At 35.1% G+C, this 6,466-nt stretch overlaps 2 long non-coding RNA genes across 4 annotated transcripts; both read right to left on the bottom strand.

Annotated features, from left to right (window-relative positions):
• Window positions 1–2,524: 2,524 nt before the first annotated feature.
• On the bottom strand, window positions 2,525–5,634 carry LOC103416012 (uncharacterized). 3 transcript variants are annotated; one of them, XR_011576179.1, is made up of 6 exons: window positions 5,494–5,634; window positions 5,290–5,401; window positions 4,112–5,147; window positions 3,638–3,696; window positions 3,126–3,189; window positions 2,525–2,928 (listed from the first exon to the last, which is right to left on the bottom strand). It is a non-coding gene; the product is annotated as an uncharacterized lncRNA (long non-coding RNA). The 3 variants fall into 3 exon arrangements; XR_011576181.1 differs by lacking the exons at window positions 2,525–2,928; window positions 5,290–5,401; window positions 5,494–5,634 and having other exon boundaries at window positions 2,959–3,189; window positions 4,105–4,965; XR_011576180.1 differs by lacking the exons at window positions 2,525–2,928; window positions 4,112–5,147; window positions 5,290–5,401; window positions 5,494–5,634 and adding an exon at window positions 3,855–3,990 and having other exon boundaries at window positions 2,959–3,189.
• A 233-nt stretch (window positions 5,635–5,867) lies between these two features.
• On the bottom strand, window positions 5,868–6,216 carry LOC139192216 (uncharacterized). Its single transcript, XR_011576182.1, has 2 exons — window positions 6,095–6,216; window positions 5,868–6,000 (listed from the first exon to the last, which is right to left on the bottom strand). It is a non-coding gene; the product is annotated as an uncharacterized lncRNA (long non-coding RNA).
• Window positions 6,217–6,466: the final 250 nt, after the last annotated feature.

The following is a 6,466-nucleotide window of genomic DNA, read 5'->3' on the forward strand; positions in this document are numbered from 1 at the left end:
TTCTTAAATAGCGTTATTATTGTAGCAAATATACTCATTAAGCTATGTTTTCAAACTGTTACTATCCATCATATCGATAACTACTATCATTTAATCTTGAATCATTACAATAATTGATTTGCTTCAAAAATAGTGTTAAAGAAAAAGATCGGGCATTGAGAAATAGAAATTAATTGAACAATTTGGAGTGGTATAAATCAAATCCATTGTTATCAACTGCAAAGAATCTTGAGCAGAAATAATAAAAATTGCTGAGAAAGTGGTCCCAATTTTTCTGTAAAAGCTAAAGAAGCTATCACTCTCTCTGTCTCTGTGATATTCTCAGCCTATACATATAAAAAAAGTATAAAACTTGCACCTCAAACGCACAAGCCAAAAGCAATTGTAGAATTGCTTCCTTTCAGATTGTCTTGCCTTAACTTATCACATTAACATTATTGCTCAAGAAACCTTTTTCATACTTGTTGATGAAAACTGAAAGCAACAGAAGAGACTGAATTCCGTATATGTTGAAAATTAGTCAGTGAGAGAGAGAGAGAGAGAGAGAATCTTAGCGACGGTGCATACAAAAGCCCTCTCAAAAATTCAACTTTACAAACAAGTACAACTTTCCACATTTGCCTTTTTTATGCAGTTTTGGTGAATTGGCAGAGTAAACCCTGCATTGCGTATTTAAGGGTTGTGGTGATGGAAATATCGTCTAAAACTTGAGGTCATGATTTAAACCCTAACCTTGCAGGGATTAATTATTGATAGGTACAGCCACAGCCTAGAGTAACTAGTTCAGTGTCCTTCCACTTACCTTGACTTAATTAGCCTGTAATAGCTTGCAATTGCATGCAAGGATTTCCATACACTATTATCGTAGCATCCCGTGCAACAAAAATATTTGTAAGTTTTCATTTAAATGACGTTATATCATTAGCACGGAAAACCACAATGGTGGTATACATATGTCATATGAGTTGTTCTTCAGAATAAGGGAGGAGAGTCGACTACATATGTCATATATGTTGTTGTTCGGAAAGAGGGAGGAGAACCGACTAAACATCTTAATTATTGGTGGCGGAATTTTACTCGCAGCTGATCTCCAATTCTCGTTCACTAGACCGAACTGGGCATAAATGGTCGATGTGGTTCAGGTTTTGACCAAAAATATGGTCACGGTCTCTCTAAACCGAATTGAACCAGTTTGGACATATTTAATCTACAAATTTAAAGTTTTTAATATCTAAACTGAGCCTAGCCCGCCTAGTATACAAACATATTTGTATTATTCATGTTTATTTTTTCAAATTCGTAACAACACATGACGATATATCGGCACATCAACAGAAGTTTTGTCATCCTTGCACTTTCAATCAATGTATTAATAATCTAAGTTGGGACTAGTCTATGTTTGCATTTGCATAGAGGGGGTAGAGAGGCAAACCGTAATAATAAAAACAATAAGAGAATGGACCACATTTCTGCCGAGAAATCATGCTAATCTGTAGCCATAATGGAGTCTAAATGTACAGTACCTTTCTCATCTTTATAAAGTCATGGTGCTGATAAGCATGAGACGGTAAATTATTCTCGTGTGTATATAGACATATATATCAGACCAAACAAAAGAAATCAAATTCATAACGTAAAACAATTCATACGTGCAATAGGAGGCAAAGAAGTCTAAACTCATTGACCTGAGCTTAGCTAAGTTGATATAGCAATAACAATGTATTCCTCCCAATGCACCTAAGTTCGAATCTCATTAATCTCTGTAATTTAGATTATCTTATTGTTTGTCAAAAGTTGTATAATTGTAGCAGTCTTGGTTTCTCCGTTCGTTTGCTAGGTTATTTGCATCAATTCTGAGTTCTGTATATGCTTCTGTAAAAATCAAAGTGATACGAGAAAATATTCGTGATCTTCTAATTACCAAAAGCATTTTATGCATGAACAATCTCATATAAAAACTATCTTCCATTAAAAGCATGTTTCTGCTGTCTGTGTTTTTTGCAATAGGGGTCCAAGGCCCAGTATAAATAAAACTAGTTGCAAATGAGTCGGGCCTAAATAGTTAGCCTAAAACTTATTCCAAGACCATTGGAAGCAAGCCCAGTCAACAAATTCACCTCCTACCCAAGGCTTTGGTTTGCCTTTTGAGGTTTTCTTTTTGTCAGCTTGGGAGATGAGGATCGAGTTTGAGATCTATTTATGACTTACATTTTTAGGAATTACAAGCAGTGAAGCCCGCGCGATGCTGCGGGATTTAAAACTGTCTGGTTGCACTGCTGTGATGCGTCCCACAACATCTTGTAAATTGGCAATCCAATATCATAAGATTATAGGATGAAAAAATGTTGGCAAACAAAAATGGCATATAGATGTAGGTTTATAAATGTGTTTAATTACCTATGAGAATTTCAACTTTATCTACACGGGATAACAATTCACTGTAATCCACTAAATAAAAGCGATGCTCAGGAATGTATGGAGGTCCTGTTATTTGTTTACTGGAAAGCCAAGCATTGTTAGTAGATGATGTTAAATATTTTGTAGATGCAATAAAAAGAATTCCTCTCAAGGTAATTACAAATTCTCACTCTCCCAAATCTTACTTTGTCAAATGCTTAGAGAATTACGCATTCAATAAACCCATAAAAATTAAAAACTCTAACCTACAAAAATAAATAAAACAATATACAATCAAATTACAGGAACATAGACAAAGTACCAGTTACATCTCTAATCTTTTATAAGGGGTCTTTTCCATATAACAGCGTCAACCAAAGATCGGAGCATACAAATAAACGATATTAAACTTTTCAACCAACAAAACCAAATATTCAATCAATTCAACCTACATATTAAATATTGTTCTCAACCCCTGTTGAAGAAAGGATAATACAGAGAACTGATTAAGTGAATATTATAGTCAATATCCTGCAAATTTGCACATTAATATAGATGTGATTTAACTGATCAAATGTGATTTAATTTTGTATTTCAATCTGAACAAAGGCCACCCTTCAGACATAGTTCAACATAAATCAACGCGGAAAAATATTAAGAATTAAATTAATCAAATACAAAAATAGTTGTAGGTCATGGGATATCACTTTGGGATTTTCGTGGTTGACCTTTTCTTTAAAAATAAGTCAGTGCTTGATCATCTAGTCCTCCAACCTTCTGTTTCTCAATCTTCTGCAAGATGATTCAAATCAGAACCATTAAGTTTCAGAAGAAACAAAATTAGAGGAAAAAGTGGTGCTTCCTACTTCAAACAATGAAAATGCGAATATTTGATCCCAATTATCCTTGAGTGACCTAAAAGAAGGCTGGTCGCTAGGACTGCTTACTCGAGCTCAACTGAAGCTCAATGGGGTCAGAGACGGAAATAGAACCCAAGGAGGAGAAAGAACGGTCAAAGCCAAATTTATACAACTAATTACCATTCAATCATATTAGGGGAAAATAATTAAACTATACAATAACAGCAATTAAATCTTAGGAATGACAAAATTTTCTGTAGTTCAAAAAACCCATGTGGAAACATGTAAACAGTTCTCAAGGGAAATTACAAAATCATATTGAAAACCCCTATCGAAGCACATTAATAATCTAACTAATGAATGTGATTCGAGAAACAAACCTTGTTCAAGTGCAATCTACATATTTTACAGCAATAATCTAACCATTTGGCAAGTGGCCCTGAAGTAATGAATCAGTATTACTATTAGGCTTTCATGCTTTAGAAAAAAAAAAAAAAAAAAAAAAAACAGTAGACTTGAAGAAACAGAACAAAATTACTGTATAAAGAAGAAATCATTCAATTGTAAAATGTGTAAGACTTCTGAATTGGAATTCACCTAATAAACAATGCCAAAACCTCCTTGGCCGAGTTTGTTAATGGGTGAGAAGTTATCTGTGGCTGCTATTATGGTGCTCAGACCGAAATATTGCACTGATTCAATAATTCTAAAGAAAAAAAGCTCTTATTTGATAATGCACCAAATCCTATCCAAAAACCAAAGGGGTGCCATATCCCTAGATTAATAGAGCATATTTCTTTGTTCCGAAACAAACTGCAATTTGGCTTTGGTAAAATAGAAAGATTACCATATACCTTGGGCATAATCTCGACTCGGTTCCATTATTCGAGCACTTTACTATCCTTTTAGTTCTTTCTCTCAACATGGGAAATACAATAAGACAGTAAAAACAAAAGTTAGTGATAGTTATTACATAGTGAAAGAAAATAAGACATTCACATAGTGATAGCTATTTACTGTCCTTTCTCAACATAATATCAACTCCATTCCATTATTCAAGCATTCTACCGTCCTTTTAGTTCTACAATATGTGAATGTCTTCATACATTTCAGCATATATATACATATATATATATATATATATACACACACACTGAATTGTGAAAGCAATGAGAGAAATATACCTTTGGGGTGTTGATGCCAGAAGGGTGAGTGAGGGATCTAAGATGTTTGAGAGCAGGAATTTTTGAGCAATTTGTGTGAAAAAGTTTAAGAGCTTCGAACAGAGTGGAGTGAGTTGGCATGGGCTAAAATACAGAGGATGAACTCTAGAAAGTAGAAAATGTTGTTGTTCAACCAATCTCAAAAGTAAAGAAACCATACTATTAACATATAAATAAGTTTTATATATCAATGTTAACATGTACGTTGTTTGAGTAGGTAAATCAGCAACATATACAGTGATCAACAGATTAACAGCAATAAACTGCTCATTATTTGAAAATATACATGAAAGTTGTCATTCACATGATCCAAATGGTAGTTAAGTTGAATAATTGCAGCAAGCAAACAAATAGAAGACTTAAAAACTGGAAATGAAAACAGGTAACATTGAGTTTTAATAACCGGAAAGGGACCTTCTTTAAGCAGCTCCACAGCAGCATTTATACTTGGACGATGAGATGCAAAAACAGAGAAGAAAACACAAATTAAACTAAAAAATATAGAATTTAACACTAATCCAAGGATTAAATATCAAATATAAAGTCATTAGGATTGGGACCTTTGCATTGAGGAATATCTACTACACTATGAGTTCCTAATGATAAAGCCCAATCAGGGGGTTTTGTGGTGACCTGGTGACCCACGAACGGCTAACTTTGCGAGACACTGCCATCCCCACGAACACCAAACCCAGTTAATATCAAGATCAAAACTAACCAATACCAGAAAGATATTTCTTTTTATTTAAATTTTAAGAAAAGGCCTAAACTTCACGAAATTAAGGGGAAAAAAAAGTCAAGTAAAGCACCAATTTGCAACTGTCAAAAGTGAAATCTGAGACTCCAACTGTCTTGAAGAACTCCGTCGCCTCATCGATGACAGGACGGTGGAGATTGAACTCGTGAGTACACTCGGAGCACCTGATTATACACCGAACAGAAAACAAAATTTAAATCAAGTCGAACAATAATTATAAGAAAATAAACTAAAAGGGATTTGAGTTGGGAGTTACGATTTGAAGTGCGGGCAGTGGAGGGCATAGGTTAGCGACGGCGGATGAGGGTTTGAGCTAGGGCTCAGTGAGAGAGAAGGTAGTGCTAAAGGCACTATTTGTCAGCCAATCATATAATAGCCACAAAAACAACGCTAAAATTTTCTACACACATAAAAAGAAATTGACACAATTTATCCAAGTGTAATTTCAGCAGAGGAAGAAAAAAAAAACTAATATAAATAGAACAGAAACAAAATCTCAAAATCCAAGTAAAATGAAGAACAAAAATCACATGACCAAAATTAATATAAAAAAAAACCCAACATGCATGAAAGACAAATAATCGGTGAAAGCAAGAAATCCATTTGCAAAGAAGGTTTTTGTTTGCGAACCTCAACAACTGGATCTTGTTAACAGCAAGGCGAGGAGCAGAACCAAGCCGGATCAAATTGAGCCAAAGCTTCAGAAAGCTGGATCTTGCGAACAGCAAGGGCTTGATCGATGATGATTTCTATGATTTCACGACTGCGGAGGCAGTCAGAATCCGCGAGGCACCAAAAACCGTCAGCGAGAGAGGGCGAGTTCGAGAGCAATAGAAGAGAGAAGTCGAGGACTCGACCTGAGTTTTGAAAGAGAAGTCGAGCTGGGTTCGTCATTTCTGCGAAAGAGAGCTTGTGGGTACTGCGAGAGAAAAGAGTTGACGGAAGTGAGTCGGTGAGAGCAGAGAAAGAAAGAAGCAAGTCGAAACATCGAGAAGGAAGAACACGCGTCACCATTTTGTTCCCACAGCGTAGCAAACCGGCAAAGTTGGAATAGCAAAAAAGAAGTAGGGGCAAAAACGGAATCACACTGTACTATGAACAGTGTTTCAGTGTATTTTCTCTTTTAGTATATATATAATTTGAGATTGCTTTTAAAACAATTAAGCAATTTCAAAGGACTCATAATAAATGGGTCTAATGGCTTGGGTTGTCTATTGTCCATGCCCATT

This window comes from Malus domestica, chromosome 15 (assembly GCF_042453785.1).
Source record: "Malus domestica chromosome 15, GDT2T_hap1".
NCBI lineage: Eukaryota > Viridiplantae > Streptophyta > Magnoliopsida > Rosales > Rosaceae > Malus > Malus domestica.